Below are 18,229 nucleotides of genomic sequence, written 5' to 3'. Positions count from 1 at the left end.
CTCTTAGCATTTCTTTAGGTTTGTTAATTTTTATAGCTTTACAGAAAATGTGGACTGAAACAAGCTGTCTTACATATGCAGGAAGTTAAGTTCAGCAAAGTACTATAAGTATTCAGTTTTCTTTGACCACTTCACCCTTTCTTTTATGCATTTTAAGAATTTTCTTGAAGTGGGAATAGGCTGGATGTCTAGTGACCTAAATTTTTATTTGGGGCGATAGAAAAATGTGGGGTGAAAGCAGAGGCTTAAGCAATGAAGTATATCTTTTTAATAGTAGTGCAAATATATCTACAATACTCTGTTAAAATTAAGTAATGTTAATACTTATTAAAGATAGTGATCTATAGTTGTGTTTTGGATTGAGTTAACGCTTCTCATTCCCAAACCTCTAATTTTGCTTTAAAGTAATTTAAATTTGTGTTTTTCTATATAAGACATGTTTACTCTTAGAGTGTAATTTTCTTGAACTTTGAATTAAGCAAATTTATGACACTAATTTGTAGAGTAGTTGCAGATAGAGACACAGAAGACTTTAAGATAACTTCTTTTCCTGTGTAGTTAAAAGCTTTAGATTGCTACAGTATTTATTTATTTTTAGATTTTTATTTACTTATTTTGGGGGGGAGAGAATGCATGAGAAGGGGGGAGGGGCAGAAGGAGAAGGAGAGAGAGAATCCCAGGCAGACTCCCTGCCAAAAGCAGAGCCCAACTCGGGGCTCTGTCCCACGACCCTGAGATCATGATCCAAGCCGAAATCAAGAGTTGGATGCTCAACCAACTGAGCCACCAGGCTCCCCAGTTCTCTTTGGTTTAAATATGATATAAGATACGATCTCTTAGAAGATTTGGTCCTAAGCACTTGGTTAAATTAGTGAGGCTTCAAGAAAGATGAAACCGTAAGATGGGATGTGAGAGAAAAAGAAATTTTTTAGTTTTCCCTGAAAGATGTGAGGATATGAAGGAAACATTTGGTTATGTTGTATCATTGTTGAGATGCTGTCTTTTATGTCTTTTTTTTTTTCGTATTTTTTAAAAAAGATTTTATTTATTTGAGATAGCCATGAGTGTGTGTGTGTGGGGGGAGGGGCAGAAGGAGAGGGAGAAGCAGACTCCCGGCTGAGCAGGGAGCCTGCTGCGGGGTTCGATCCCAGGACTCTGGGATCATGACCTGAGCCAAAGGCAGATGTTGAGCCACCCAGGCGCCCCCATCCTTTTTGTCTTATGTACACATTGTTTTCAGCGTGCCACTCTGGAGTCTTTTCAAACTTCTCTTTTTAGTTTTAGTAGAATGGATGAGTAGATAAGCCTGAACAAATCAAGGCTCTTTTTCTTCCTCTTTGAAAATGAACATAAACCTTTACTGTCAACAAAAAAATTGTACAAGTTAGGAATGAATTCAGTTGCAAAAGACAGAACACCTAACTACTTGGCTTATGTAGGAATTGATTTTTCTAGGTAGCAAGGAGTCTGGAGGTAGGTAGTCCAATACTGGTGTGTCTGTTCAATGATGTCATCAAGGACTCTGGTACCCTGGAGTTTTCTGTGATGTCATCTTTAGCCTTTAGCTTTCATCCACATGGTCTCTGTGAGTGTTGCCCTTACGGATTTCACTCACAGTGAATTCAGGCAGGAAGAGGAAGGGAGAAAGCAAGAAGGGGTGACCCTTGTATCAGAAAATAGGTTCTTTCCTGGAGACTTTAGCTGACTTATCATTGGCTATACTGAGAGAAACAAATATTTTTTATATGGGAGCATTGCCACTCTGAACAAAATAAGGCTTCTGGTTAGTGAGAAGAAATGGAGAAGAGACATGAAGTAGGCAATTAGAAGAAGGGGAAATAAATGTCAGGTTGGTAATCAGCAGTGTTCAGCATATACATTAATACAGTTTTTAATTTTTTTTTGTTTTTTTAAAGATTTTATTTATTTATTTGACATAGACACAGCGAGAGAGGGAGCACAAGCAGGAGGAGTGGGAGAGGGAGAAGCAGGCTTTCCGCTGAGCAGAGAGCCCGATGTGGGGCTCGATCCCAGGACACTAGGATCATGACCTGAGCTGAAGGCAGACACTTAACAACTGAGCCACCCAGGCACCCCCCCCACATTAATACAGTTTTAAGAAGTCAAGCAGATAACTGAGATCTAAAATGATTAAAAGCTGCCATCTGAGCACCAAATACTAGATGTGCTCCTCAGAGGCATTCCCTTTTAATTCTTTTAACTTTTAGTTTACCTATTTAAAAATTTAAAAGCAAATAACATGCTGATTCTTGAGTTTTCAGTTATTTCAGTTATTCAGTATTAATCTATTGACTTTTTTTTTAAGATTTTATTTATTAGAGAGAGAGTGCAAACAGGGGGAGAGGGATAGGGAGAGAGAGGATCTCAAGCAGACTCTGTGCCAAGTGTGTGGAGCCCAATGTGGGCTCAATCCCATGACTCTGAGATCATGACCTGAGCTGAAATCAAGAGTCAGACGCTTAACACACTGAGCCACCCAGGTGCCCCTAATCTCTTGACTTTGTTTGATGATTTAACTATTTTACACTCCTCCCCCCATGCCAACCACTTGTATACACTCTTCTCCCTTCATTTCTTATCTTGCCAGTAAGGTTATAAGAGTTGGTAAAAACAATATCTGTTGTATATATTATGATTATATAAATATTATTTGTAGCCGAGCCATATAGTGTATTAGAATTATATTCCATTTCCTCTATATCTTTTTGTTTTCTTCAGCGTTATGATTATCTCTTTTGTCATTTAATTATCTATGTCAGAGATTGGTATCTCTTAAGTGCAGAATTCCTGTTTCATCCAATTCAAAGTGAACTTCTAAGTTTTCTACTGATCTGGATCAGTAATATAAAGAGCCTGTCTACAGGATAGAGAAGTGGGTCTAGGAGTCTGACTTACTCATTTGAACTTTCATTCTTTTTGTTTTTTGTTACACCATGCATCCACCTTCAGAGATCTACCAGTGTCTTCACTTCTGTGCCTTTCTGGGATTCTGTGGGTTTGATTCAGTTTGCATCTTGGTTTCTTCCCCTTAGCCTTTATCTACTAAGGTAGTTACTATTTTTGCCTTTGCTTGTTAGCTCCCCAAATTTTGTGCCAGTATTTTGCATTCACTTGTACCATTCTCTTTGTGCTCTTTTGCTGTCTATATGGAAGGTGTTTCACAAAGACGTAGAGGTAAATGAATGTGTTCAATGAGCCATGTAAGATACTGGAAGTATCTTTATTTCTCTTCATGAAAGAAGCTCTCTTAATGGGCTGTTATTAATAGAAGATGCAACTTTTCATACTGGAGATTTTCATGAATCGAGTAGATTCTGCTTGTTATTTACATAACGTAATTGAGCAGTAGTGTTTTTCTGTGGGCTGACCCATTTAGAAGGGGAACTAAATTCAGATTGTGTTTTATTAGTGGAGTGGTACTAGAAATAGTATATGCTCTTTTGAGTTACTCTTGAAGGATAGTTGTACAAAACTGATTTTATCCAGGACAGATAAATGCTCTCCCTCAAACCTTTTTTCATAGGAGCTTCCCTGCTACCTCCCCTCCCTTTAGAAAAACAAGTAGAAAAATCAAGCAGATAAGTCTCTCAACTGCTTTTTTTTTTTTTTTTTTAAGATTTCATTTATTTACTTGAGAGAGAGAATGAGAGAGAGAGAGAGCACATGAGAGGGGGGAGGGTCAGAGGCAGAAGCAGACTCCCCGCCGAGCAGGGAGCCCGATGCGGGACTCGATCCCGGGACTCCAGGATCATGACCTGAGCCGAAGGCAGTCGCTTAACCGACTGAGCCACCCAGGCGCCCTCAACTGCTTTTAATTACATTTTGGGACTACTTACTTTTCCATTGAATTCAGTGGAATGATATTAGGAAGGTAGATAACAATTGGATTATAAATTGCATTTCTAGCCTATTATGAAGCTAAACCATTAAGCATCATACATACTGTTTTTGTTTACTGATCAAGTCACTTTTTGTTGAACTTGCATAAGCTTTTTTTTTTTTTTTTTTTTTAAAGACAGAGCGGGCAGGGGGATTGGGGGGTGGTGAGAGAATCTTAAGCAGGCTCCCCCTCACAACCCTGAGATCATGACCTGAGTCGAAATCAAGATCGGATGCTTAATTGATTGAGCCACCCAGATGCCCCAAGAACTTGTATTAACATTCTTAAAAAGAATTACAATTGTCTGGGGCGCGTAGGTGGCTCAGTCAGTTAAGTGACCCAACTTGATTTCGACTCATGTCATGATCTCACGGTCCTGAGATTGGCCACTTAGGGCTCCCCATAAGGGCCTATGTGCTCAGTGGGGAGTCTGAGATTTTCTCTCTTTCTCTCCCTCTGCCCCTCCCCCCACTTGTGGGCTCTCGTACATGCTCTCTAAATAAATAAATAAAATCTTAAAAGAACACAGTTGTCAAGGAAATTGGTATTGTGAAACTGGTTTCATTTGAACAAAGGAGAAAATAATATTCCTGACCTTTTCTTTATTCTTCCTCCCTTTATCCCCATTAAATATAGATTCTCATCTTCTAGTAATCTGAATTTCAATGTAGCTAATTGTCTGTTTAACTATAACAACCTTCAGGGACTGAAAGAGAGGACATGGAATTAAATCTAGTGGTAGAGCTAGGTTAGCTGTAAAGAACCCCTCAACTGTATAGGTAATTAACCACAGAAATTTAAGATGTTATTAGGGTAATTAACACAAAGAAATTTAAAAGAATTACTTTTAAATCTACCATCTTCAGGTATTGTTAAAAGAACGACCAGTGTTTTGTCTTAACAGTTTAGATGTTTTCCTACAGTGTAGGAAACTAGATCAGATGCAGTCGTTGTGTTTGCTAGTGAAACCACAGGTAAATGGCTATAATAAATACTAGTGACTTACTGTAGGTTTTAAGTAGTCTCTTAGTAAAAAGACATCACAAACGTGTGATGTTTGAGTATACATTAGGATCAAATTATTTTGAAGAAGAACCTAAGTTTGTGTTTGGTTGGTTTTTTGTCATTTGAATCTATTATAGCAGCTTAGCTGAGTGGCCGGTTAAGTTTGTATATTTAGTAAGAATTTTAAATGCTTATAGGAAGATACACAGAGTAGAAAGATATTAATAAGGATTTTTTCTTTTAAGACTGCTAGTCTAATATCTTACGCTATGTATTTACATAGGAGGTGTGCTAATTAAGTGGCAGTTGAGATTGTATAGGGGAGAATTAATAGGGAACATTTAGTATATACTTTAATTTTACTCTGTTCCCTCACCTACAGATATAGCCATATAATTAATTTCTATGGAAAAACATATGTTGTTCAGTTGGTAAATCTGCTTTGAGATTTTTACTATTTAACTTCAATTTTAAAAGGCAATATAGGATATCTATGTATCATGTATATATGTGTGTGTATAATCACGTGTGTGTATATAAATAGGATAGAATAAATCTTTGCTGAATATAACATAAAGGAAATTGGATCAGATATCTGGTTCTGTATGTTCTTTTTTTTTTAAAGATTTTATTTATTTGAGAAAGGGAGAGTGTGCGCGCACTTGTGTGTGTGTGTGTAGGAGGAGGAGGGGAAGAGAATCTCAAGCAGATTCTGCACTGAATGTGGAGCCCAATGTGGGGCTTGATCCCACGACCCTGAGATCATGACCTGAGCCAAAATCAGGAGTCAGATGCTCACCTGACTAAGCTACACCCAGGCGCCCCAGGTTCTGTATGTTCTACGCCCTTATTTTGGGTTCTGGAATTAAGGGTTAAGTATTAGCAAAGAGCCTGGCCCACAGAAAGAGATTTTGGTCTTGTGGGATGAAGCAGGCAAAGTTCACAGGAAGGAGAGGAGTATATCCCTAAGTATTTTATAGAGTTAATTGTAGCTAGAATATTAGGGCAAAATAAGGAATTTTAATCCCTGTTTATTTTTTTTAAGATTTTGTTTATTTATTTGACAGAGAAAAAAAAGCAAGAGAGGGAACACAAGCAAGGGGGAGTGGAGAGGGAGAAACAGGCTTCTCACCGAGCAGGGAGCCCGATGCAGGGCTTGATCCCAGGACGCTGGAATCATGACCTGAGTCGAAGGCAGATGCTTAAAGACTGAGCCACCCAGGTGTCCCTGTTTTTTTATTTTAAAGACGTTTTAGAACTGTGCTGTTCAGGATAGTAGCCACTATTTAAATTTCAGTTACTTAAAAAAGTAAAATTACAATTGTTTCTTAGTTTCACTGGCTACATTTCAAGTACTTCTGTGACTAGTGGGTATTACAGATAGAGAGTATTGGGTAATATAGATACAGAGTATTTCCATCATTGCAGAAAGTTCTTTTGGATGGTGTTATTTACACCAGAGCCTTTACACTTATAATTAAAATAATACTTTAGAAGCTTTACTAAAGAAGTTGGTCAAGGTTGTTTTTGTTTGTAAGGCAATAGATGAAAGAATATACTTTAAATTTTACCCATAAACCTCTATTTATCTTCTGCACCTGTGGCTTTTACACAGTCCTTTTATCTCTAATATTTTAATTAAATGTGAGCAATACAAGATTTAAATTTCCTCTGGAGATACATTATTAACCATTTTATATAGCTTTAGGATGTCCTTTGGTTGGGTCCCTCAATACCTCTGAAAACTTGAACTTCTAGGGAAGCTAAGAGCAATCATTACGTTTTGTAAGGACTCATTTTCTTTCTTCCTGCCTTCTCAGGTAGCAGTGTCCCGTAGAAATACAATGTGAGTCACATATGTAATTTTAAACCTTTTAGTAGGCATATTAAAAGAGGTAAAAACAAAAACCCAGGTGAGATAAATATATTTAACTTAGTATATCCAGAACATCATTTTAGCATGTAATTAATTATGCAAAGAATATTAATGAGATTTTACTTTTTTGAGATATTTTACTACTTATAAAGAAGTTTTTGAAGTTTAATGTATATTCTATACTTAGAGTACATCTCCATTTGGACTGGCCACATTTCACGTGCTCAACAGTCACATGTATATATTGGCTGTTCTAGGGCTTTAAGTCCAGCTGAGCTTGGTATAAGGTTTATTGGTAGAAGATACTTTCTAACTAGGGTGCCTGGGTGGCTCAGTCAGTGAAGCTTCTGCCTTCGGCTCAGGTCATGATCCCAGGGTCCTGGGATCGAGCCCCACGTCAGGCTCCCCGCTCTCCCTCTCCACCCCCAAAGCCCTGCCTGTGCTCTTGCGCGCGCTCTCTCAAATAAATAAAATCGTTAAAAAAAAAAAAAAAAAAGATATTTTCTAACTGGTCTTCCGAATCCTCTTGGAATTGTATGCTAAATTTTTTTTTTAACGATTTTATTTATTTATTAGAGAATGAGAGAGAGAGAGTGAACATGAGAGGGGGGAGGGTCAGAGGGAGAAGCAGACTCCCTGCTGACCAAGGAGCCCAATGTGGGACTCGATCCTGGGACTCCAGGATCATGACCTGAGCCGAAGGCAGTCGCTTAACCAACTGAGCCATCCAGGTGCCCTGTGTGCTAAATTCTTTTAGTTTTTATTTATCCATTTATTTTAGAAAGAGTGCAAGTGTGCGAGCAGTGGGAAGGGCAGAGGGAGGGGGGAGAGAGAGAATCTTAAGCAGGCTCCGTACCAAGCATGAGAAGCCCAATGTGGGGCTCTATCCCACCACTCTGAGACCACCACCTGAGCTGAAACCAAGAGTCAGACACCCAGCCGAGTCACCCAGGGCACCCCATATGCTAAAATTTGAGTGTGATCTAGAATCTCAAAGATAGGGGAAACCTTCACCTTTATGTCAAGGTACCCACTATTTGTCCAGTTGGGCATAGTTACTGTCTTTTTTTTTTTTTTTTTTGCCTCTCTGCAGCCTATGTTGGTCTGTTGTTAATGTCTCATCAAGATGATTATGCATCCTATTTTCTAAAATCTTAAGTGGTGATAAATATATTACTTATGACCCATGAAATTTCTCTTGATGCTTGAGTCGTGAGGATTTGCATAATCAGTTTTCTGCATTCTCATACTTTCCAGAAACATTTATGAGAAAAAAAAATTTTTTTAAAGATTTTATTTATTTGAGAGAGAAAGAATGAGACTGAGAACATGACGGGGGGAGTGTCAGAGGGAGAAGCAGACTCGCCACTGAGCAGGGAGCCCGATGCGGGACTTGATCCTGGGACTCCAGGATCATGACCTGAGCCGGACAGTCGCTTAACTGACTGAGCCACCCAGGCGCCCCTCATTTATGAGAAAAATTAAGTGCTAAGACTTCTTTCTTTTTTCCTCTCTGGTAAGCTTTTCTTACTATCATTTCTTACATGATTTTTGCCATAGACTCCTATAAGTCTGTCCTTTTGAACTGTTGGTTTTAGTTATGAATAATAATAGGCAAGTTTTGTTTCTGAAGGGGGAGAAACCTTTGCTTAAGCAGAACTCACCAGGCTGTGTTTAGAATTAGGGCTTAACATTAACTCAATTCTTACAGCTTTGTTATTCCAGTTTTACAATTGCTAAATCTAAAGCACAGAGAGGCTAAGTCACTTATCCAAGGTCATGTAGCTTGCCAGTGTTGGAGCAGGATTACAGGGCATGAAAAATGAGACAGGTTTTGGACCCTGTAGACCAACTGTATCTTTTCTTCCTACATCTTTTTTTTTTTTTTTAAGATTCTATTTATTTCTTTTTTTTTTTTTTTAAGATTTTATTTATTTGAGAGAGAGAATGAGAGAGAGAGTACATGAGAGAGAGGAGGGTCAGAGGGAGAAGCAGACCCCCCGCTGAGCGGAGAGCCCGATGTGGGACTCGAACCCGGGACTCCAGGATCATGACCTGAGCCGAAGGCAGTCGCTTAACCAACTGAGCCACCCAGGCGCCCTATATATTTCTTTATTAGAGTGTGTGCATGCCCACGCACGTGCAGGAGGAGGGACAGAGGAGGAGGGAGAAGCAGGCAGTCTCCCCCCTGAGCAGGAAGTCCAACCCCTGACCAGGGGCCTGGGATGATGACCTAGGCCAAAGGCAGATGCTTATCCAGCTGAGCCACCCAAGTGCTCCTCTACCTAGGTCATCTTAAAGTGATAGGAAGTAGTAAAACAGAACACCTAAAAATTTCTTATATTGGGGAAATAATAGGAATATAAAGAGTACTTGCAGAACACTTGAAGCTGTAAACCAGAATATCATTGTTTTCTAAGTATTCTTTATAGTATAAGTAATGTGTTCACTAAGTGAGCAGAAGTATATCCAAGATTCACAGATAAGGTGTTACCTTGTTGATGGAGATACGTTCAGAATACCTAATGTTGAAGTTAATAACTATAAATTTAAGAAATTAAAAATGTTATTTTGAGAGCTACAGAAATATAGTATAATGCAGTAGTGAAACTTGTTGGGATATGGAATAATGTTGAGAGATTCAAAAAATACTGATGCCCGTGTTTTACATTGGGAGTATGACCTAGGCTTTGGAATTTTAAAAAGAGACCTCCAATTGTAATAAAAAACAGGTTTGGAAACTATTGAAATTAATGGAATCAATACACTTTTTCAGTGTGTAGTTCAGTGGCATTAAGTATATTCACCTTGTTGTGCTGATATCACCACTATATACAGAACCTTTTTTCATCATCCCAAATTGAAAATCTGTCCATTAAAGAACTCCTTATTTTCCCCTCCTTTTTGGGGGGGTGGGGGAGGGGCAGAGGGAGAGGGAGAGAGAATGCCAAGCAGGTTCCACACCCAGCATAGAGCCCTGGCATGGAGCCCAACACAGTGCTCTATCTCACAACTCCAAGATCATGACCTGAGCTGAAATCAAGAGTTGGACACCTAACCAACTGAGCCACCCAGGCGCCCCATAATTTCATTTCTTTTTAGGGCTGAGTAATATTCTATTGTATTTTTATACCACATCTTGTTTATCTATTCATCTGTCAGTGGACGATTGGATTTTCCCCTTTTTGTCTGTTGTGAATAATGCTGCTATATATATTGGTGTGTGAATATCTGTTTAAATCCCTGCTTTTAGTTATTTTGGGAATATACCTAGAAATGGAATTGTTGGATCATATAGTAATTCTGTGTTTGATTTTTTTTTTCTTTTTTAAAGAATTGCTATAGTTTTTCATAGTATCTGCACCATTTTATATTCCCACTAAGAGGGTTCCAATTTTTCCACATCTTTACCAACACTTGTTTTCTAAAATGTATTATGGGTTGAAATGGTACATCATAGTTTTGATTTGCATTTCCTTACTGATTAGTGTTGAGCATCTTTTCATGTACTTGGTGGTCGTTTGTGTATCTTCTTTGGAGAAATACTTGTTTAAGTCCTTTGCCCGTTTTGGTTAGGATGACTAGGGTTTTTTTTGTTTTGTTTGTTTTGTTTTGTTTTTGAGAGAGAACACACACAAGCAGGGGCTTGGGGGCAGAGGGTGAGGGAGAGAGAATCTTAAGCAGGCTCCATGCCTAGCATAGAGCCTGACACGTGGATCTCACAACCCTGAGATCATGATCTGAGCTGAAATCAAGAGTCAGACACTTAACTGACCGAGCCACCCAGGGGCCCCAGGATGACTAGGGTTTTAAGTCAACATTGTTTTTAACTAGTTTTATGATTTAAGACAAGCCCTTTAACTTCTTTGTGCCTTGAGTTCCCTAACAGCAAAATGGGATATCATCTTTCTGTACCTACCTAACCCAAGTGCTAAAAATAAATTAGATATGGCCCCTCCTAAATCAGTATACATATTAAACTTTTGTATGTATAATTGGGTTTTTACAAAACCCCTTGGAGACAAATTTTTCACTTCATGTCAGTCGAATTTTTCTGATTTAAAAGTTAAGATGGTCAAGTACTCATTGGACATATGGAAAGGCTATATTGGGCCTTCATTTTATGGGCCATGGTTTTTGTATATTTAATAGACTATAAGTAATGTACAAATTACAGTAATCTTTTTAGGAAAATTTTTAGTTATATTATTTGCTTTATATGTCATGGCAAAAATCCATTTTGAGTATCCTTTTTAATTCTCATTTAATATTTTACATATGAAATGAAACAAACTATTTTTAAGAACTATACTTCACTGATTGAAAACAGTAAATATGGGCGCCTGGGTGGCTCAGATGGTTAAGCATCTGCCTTCGGCTCAGGTCATGATCCCAGGGTCCTGGGATCGAGTCCCACATCGGGCTCCCTGCTCCTTGGGAGCCTGCTTCTCCCTCTGCCTCTCTCTCTCTCTCTCTCTCTCTCTCTGTCTCTCAAGAATAAATAAATAAAATCTTTAAAAAAAAAAACAAACAGTAAATATGAGGAAGCCTCTTTGTCTTTTAAAGATAAAGAACACGAGACTGTTTTAGGTTGTTGCTTATACTTGCAAATGTTCTTGAAAATATTTGCAATTCAGATTTTAAAATCTATTTAGTTATTGAATAAGCACACAGCACTCATAATCATTTTTATAGAATACTTACTCGATCCCTAAAACTAATCAAGTTACAGTTTCTCTGTGTAATAGATTATTCTTACTGGAGTCACTTCTTAATAAATGTTTTCTTTTGACAGAAGTATTTTTAGTCAGTAATTCCCCTTTAAACTCTTTAAATTTTTCCTCCTTATTAAGAAATATTTGTCTTCTAAAGTTTCCTGAAAAATGTTTAAAAAAACTTCATAATGGTAAGAAATAGTCATTCTGACTAGTTGAATATGAATTTTTCTTAACTTTTTTAAAGCATTTTGTCTTGCTTTTAAATTCTTTTGTTGTTCAGAGAGAGAAATGCTTTGAAAATTGATTTCTGCTTGTTTTATGTCAATACTTAAAATGGGCATATCCCTCTCAGAAACTAAACATTAGTGGTTTGCTAAGACAAAAGTACTATTTAGGAATTATGTATTTATATGTTCTATTACTCAACCTTAACAATTATAGAAGAACTGCGTCAGAAAAGAGGACAAAGAAAGAAAAGTACAAATATGACTATATATGCATTCCCACATATAGTATCAAAATTATTGCATATATGCTTATTTATTTTATTTTTTTTTTAAAGATTTTATTTCTTTATTTGACAGAGAGAGACACAGCAAGAGAGGGAACACAAGAAGGGGGGGTGGGAGAGGGAGAAGCAGGCTTCCCGCCAAGCAGGAGCCCAGGGAGGGGCTCGATACCAGGACCCTGGGATCGTGACCTGAGCTGAAGGCAGGCGCTCAATGACTGAGCCACCCAGGCACCCCATATATGCTTGTCTACTTTAGATACCTTTTTTGAGAAAAATGTATGGAAGCTTAGGAGTAATTTTTGAAAATCCTAATGTTTCAGCTGGTATCAAGAATCATGTATTTTTCTTTTTTTCTTTAAAGATTTTTATTTATTTATTTGAGAGAGAGAGAATGAGAGACAGAGAGCATGAGAGGAAGGAGGGTCAGAGGGAGAAGCAGACTCCCTGCTGAGCAGGGAGCTCGACGTGGGGCTCGATCCCGGGACTCCAGGATCATGACCTGAGCTGAAAGCAGCCACTTAACCAACTGAGCCACCCAGGCGCCCCAAGAATCATGTATTTTTAACAAAGGGTATTAGAATCACACTCTTGATTTGGTCTTTTCCTTGAATCTGTGTTATATATAGGCCATACCATCACTTTGTTGAGAAATAGTTTTATTTTCTAGCCTACAGGCTGTCTGTATTCTCTCTAAATTTTGCTTGTAAACCATCAGGTTTTTTTCTGAGTTCATCTCTTTCTTTTAGTACCTTATCAAGTATAACTAGTAACAATCAAATTACATTTTGACTTGATCTTTTTTCTCCAACTCTGAGAATTCATTAGGCACATTTTCTGCCTTCTAGATTATTTTAGGCAATAGGTTTTTTTTGTTTGTTTGTTTTTTAAGATTTTATTTATTTGAGAGAGAGAGAGCATGAACAGGGGGGAGGGGCAGAAGGAGAGGGAGAAGCAGACTCCCAGCTGAGCAGAGAGCCCGATGCAGGGTTTGATCCCAGGATCTTGGGATCATGACCTGAGCCAAAGGCAGACGCTTAACCTACCGAGCCACCCAGGAGCCCCTTTAGGCAACAGTTCTATGATGTATTTCTCCATTACATAACATGGGTCACCATTTAATGATTTCCTCATCACTTTTCAGTGTCTTATGTTCCTTGCTATCAGTCATCTGGTCCCAAAGCCAATGCCACATATTTAGATTTTTGTCATGGTAGATCTCCCTTTTTGTGCCATTTTCTGTATTGGCCAGTGTTGTGTAACAAAGCACCGCCAAAATGTGGAGGCTTAACACAGCAGTTACATATTCTCATTAATGTATCTGCTGGTCAGCTGGGGGTTAGCCAATCTAGTCCACACTGTAAACTGTAGTTTGGGTAAAGGTGTATTTCATATGATTCTCATGGCAATGAAAGAAGCATTGGAGGGCAGTCCAGATTGCATAAGCATGTTTGAAGCTTGCTTGGTCAAAGCAAGTCACAAAGCAAACCTGAGTCAAGGTTGGGGAAGTATATTTCCCCTTCTTACACTAAAGAGCCTAAATGAAGAGAGGGTGAGCAAAACATAATTACAAAGCTACAGTAATCAAACGGTATGGTACTAGCATACAGACACGTAAACCAACGGAGTAGAAAGTCCAGAAATAAACTAGTATGTGTGTATGTATTGAAATGATCTTTGACAAGGGTGCCAGGACTACTCAGTGGGGAAGAGCTGGTCTCTTAACCAGTGGTGTTGGGAAAACTTAGTATCCACATGTAAAAGAATGAAGTTGGCTTTTACCTTACTTTATACAAAAACCCCAAATGGGTTAAAAGCCTAGATGTAAGACCTAAAACTGTAAATCTCCTAGAAGAAAACATAGGGGGAAAGCTTTAGACATTAAATTTGGCAGTGATTTCTTGGTTATGATACCGAAAGCATAGGCAACAAAAGCAAAAATAAATAGAACTATATCAAACTTAAATACTTTTTACATCAGTAAAAAGGTAATTTATGGCATGGGAGAAAATGTTTGCAAATTATATATCTGATAAGGAGTTAATATCTAGCTTGTGTAAAGAACTACAACTCAACAACAGAAAGTCAAGTAACCCAACTTAAAATTGGGCAAAAGACTTGAAAAGATTTCTTCAAAGATACAGGGATGGCCAATAGCATGTAAAAAGATAGTCAACATCACTAATCAGAGAAATCCAAGTCAAAACCACAATGAGATACTACCTCACATTTGTTAGGACGGCATCTATCAAAAAAAATGAAAACTAACAAGTATTAGTGAGGACAGAGAAATTGGAACCCTTGTTGACTGTTGATGGGATTGTAAAATGGTACAGCCACTATGGAAAACATTTATGTAGGTTCCTCAGAAAGTTAAGAATAGGACTACTGTATGATCCAACAGTTCTGCTTCTAAGAGAATTGAAAGGATCTTTTTTTGAGTTTTTATTTAAATTCTAATTAGTTAACATATAGTCTAATATTAGTTTCAGAAGTATAATTTAGTGATTCATCACATGTAACACTCAGTGCTCATCACAAGTGCCCTCAGTACCCATCACCCACTTAGCCCATCCCCCTGCCCACCTCCCCTCTAGCAACCTTCAGTTTGTTCTCTATAGTTAAGAGTCTGTTTTATGGTTTGCCTCTCTCCCTCCCCCCATGTTTATCTGTTTTATTTCTTAAACTCCCCATGTGAGCGAAATCATACGGTATTTGTCTTTCTCTAACTTATTCACTTAGCATAATATACTCTAGCTCCATCCATGTTGTTGCAAAGGGCAAGATTTCATTCTGTTTTATGGCTGAGTAATATATTCCATTGTATATGTATACTACAACTTCTTTATCCATTCACAGTTGATGGATTTTGGGCTCTTTTCCATAATTGGCTATTGTTGAAAATGCTGCTGTAAACATCAGGGTGCGTGTATCCCTTCGAATCAGTTTTTGTTTTCTTGTATACTTTGGCTAAAAACCTAGGAGTGTAATTGCTGGGTCATAGGATAGTTCTATTTTTAACTTTTTGAGGAACCTCCATACTGTTTTCCAGAGGGGCTGCACTGGTTTGCTTTCCCACCGACAGTGTAAGAAGGTTCCCCTTTCTCTGTATCCCCACCAAGACCTGTTGTTTCCTCTGTTGTTAATTTTAGCCATTCTGACTGGTGTGAGGTGTCATCTCATTGTAGTTTTGTTTCCTATTTCCCTGATGTTGAGTGATGTTGAGCATCTTTTCATGTGTCAGCCATCTAGATGTCTTCTTGGGAAAAGTCTGTTCACGTCTTCTGCCCATTTCTTAACTGGATTATTTGTTTTTGGGGTGTTCAGTTTGATTAATTATTTATAGATTTTGGATTTTTTTTTAAAAGATTTTATTTATTTATTTGACAGAGAAAGACACAGCAAGAGAGGGAACACAAGCAGGGGGAATGGGAGAGAGAGAAGCAGGCTTTCCCGCTGAGCAGGGAGCCCGATGCGGGGCTCGATCCCAGGATCTGGGATCATGACCCGAGCCGAAGGCAGACGCTTAACAACTGAGCCACCCAGGCGCCCCTAGATTGTGGGTATTAACCCTTTATCAGATACATCATTTGCAAATATCTTCTCTGATTCTGAAGGTTGCCTTTTAGTTTTGTTGATCATTTCTTTCATTGTGCAAAAGCCTTTTATCTTGGGGTGCCTGAGTGGCTCAGTAGGTTAAGCGACCGACTCTTGATATCAGCTCAGGTCATGATCTCAGGGTCCTGGAATCAAGCCCTGCGTTGGGCTCTGCACTCAGAAGGGAGTCTGCTTAAGGATTCTCTCTCTCCCTTTGCCTCTGCCGCCTGCTCATGCACTCTCTGTCTCTCTCCTCTCTCTCAAATAAATAAATCTTTAAAAAAGAAAAAAAGCCTTTGTTGAAGTCCCAATAGTTCATTTTTGCTTTTCTTTCCCTTGCCTCAGAGATGTGTCTAGTAAGAAGTTGCTACAGCCGATGTCAGAGAGGTTGCTGCCTGTGTTCTCTAGGATTTTGATGGATTCTTGTCTTACATATAGGTCTTTCATCCATTTTGAATTTATTTTTGTGTATGGTGTAGGAAAGTGGTCCAGTTTCATTCTTTTGCATGTGGCTGTCCATTTGTTGAAGAGATTGTCTATTTTCCATTGGATATTTTTTCCTGCTTTGTTGAAAATTAGTTGGCTGTGTAGTTGTAGGTCCATTTCTGGGTTTTCTATTCTGTTCCATTGATCTGTGTGTCTGTTTTTGTGCCAGTACCATACTGTCTTGATGACTACGGAAAAGCAGGATCTTGAAGAAATTTGCATACCCCATGTTCATAGCAGCACTATTCCCAATAGCCAAGAGGTGGAAACAACCCAAATGTCCATTGACGGATGAATGGTTAAGCAGACTATGTTATGTACATAGTGGATTATTATTCACCTTTTAAAAGGAAAGAAATCCTGTCACATGCTACACCATGGATCAGCCTTGAGGACATATGCTAAGTGAAAAAAGCCAGTCACAAAGACACAAACTGTATGACTCTACTTACATGAAGTAGATCTAAAGTAGTCAAAGTCATAGAAACAGAAAATAGAATGGTGGTTGCCAGGGGCTAGGAGAAGTAGAAAGAAGGAATTGTAGTTTAATGGCTGTAATTTCAGATTTGCAAGATGAAAAAGTTCTGGTGATCTGTTTCAAAACGATGTGAATATTCTTACGTTACTGAACAGTACACTTAAAAATGATTAAGATGGTAAACTTTATGTTGTGTTTTTTACCATGATTAAAGAAATGAGAAAGAAGGGGGTGAAGAATTGGGACCAATAACTCAATTTTCTTCCAATATTAAAGTTATAATTCTTTTTATCAAGGAATTTACAACTTGGCAGGGAGTTCTATTAGTTAAATAATAGTGTTATGATAAATATTATGATAAGCATAGAATATTATGGGAGCTCACAGAGATGTTGTTTAAAGGAGTCTAGAAGTGGGGTGCCTGGGTGACTCAGTTAAGCATCCAACTCTTCTTGGTTTTGGCTCAGGTAATGATCTCATGGGTCCTGAGATCAAGCCCAGGGAAGGGCTGCTCACTCAGTGGGGAGTGCTTGAAAAGTCTCTCTCCCTCTGCCCCGCCCCACACTCCCTTGCATGCTCTCTCCCTCTCTCTAAAATAAATCTTAAAAAAAAAAAATAAAGGAGTATTGAAGAAAGATTAAGAAGTGGGGAGGAATTTGTGGTAACAAAGGAGTTCTTGGTAGATTAAGTACCTCTGCCTGGAGAGTTAAGCAAGGATCAGATAACAAAAGGTCTAAAATGCTATACTAAGGTTTTTGGTTTGGTTTTGTTTTGTTTTGTTTTTAGTCCTTAAGGCATTGGGCAACTATTGATTTTGAGCCTGCCAGTTACATGATATGAATTAATTTTTAGAAAGATTGCTGGCAGCAGTAAAAAGCAAGAAGATAAATTAGAGATTTTAATAGTTATTCAGACCTTAAAAAAACAACTTGACGAGTCATGGATATTTAAGAACTAGAATCAGTAGGAATTGGTGATGGATTAGTTGACTATAGGGAGCTTAGGAAAAAGAAGTTGAGAATGATTCACTTTTCTAGCTTTGGACAACTATACAGGTACAGACTTGATAAGAAAAGGAATATTTGATTAGAAATAAGTTACTCAGATACAGACCTTGTCCTATAGTATTTAGTGCATACCTACTATGTGTCAAGGACCTATTCTAAAAGCTGAGGAGACAGCCTTGAACAAAGAAGACAGATTGCTCCTCCAATAGAGCTTACATTTGGGGGGGGACTATAAGAAAAAAATAAACTAAAATTTTAGGTTGTGATTATTTAGCCAGTGAAATCTATCCCAGAATAGGAATTAAGGGACAATTTAAATTAGAATGATTGGTGAAAACTTCAACTACAAGGTATCTGAACAAAAAACCTAATGAAGGTGAATGTAGATATGTGGAGTGTTCCAGATTGAGTAACAGTAGGTACAAAGGCCTGGTGTGTTTAAGGAATGGCAGAGAGGCCAGTTGAGAAGGAAAAGTATTAAAGGAAGACTTACTAATAAGAGATGAGGTTGGAGAAGAAATAGGTATTGGGGTTAGGCTGATGTAATGTTACATGAGACATAAGCATAACTTTTATATTGTTACCCAAGTTTGATTCTTTTCCACTTAGGAAATTAAAGTTTATTTTCATTATCTAGGTCTTGTTGAGACATT

The 18,229-nt window shown here is 38.2% G+C and overlaps 1 protein-coding gene across 1 annotated transcript in view; it reads left to right on the top strand.

The window, feature by feature from the left end:
* Positions 1-18,229, top strand: part of MED13 (mediator complex subunit 13) — a 105,654-nt gene that overhangs the window by 11,710 nt on the left and 75,715 nt on the right. The window lies entirely within an intron of this gene.

The sequence above is a fragment of the Mirounga leonina genome, unplaced genomic scaffold (assembly GCF_011800145.1).
Source record: "Mirounga leonina isolate KUSES-001 unplaced genomic scaffold, KU_Mleo_1.0 Mir_200, whole genome shotgun sequence".
NCBI lineage: Eukaryota > Metazoa > Chordata > Mammalia > Carnivora > Phocidae > Mirounga > Mirounga leonina.
The sequence above is the reverse complement of the archived record's forward strand: the minus strand, read 5'-3'. Positions and strand labels throughout refer to the sequence as shown.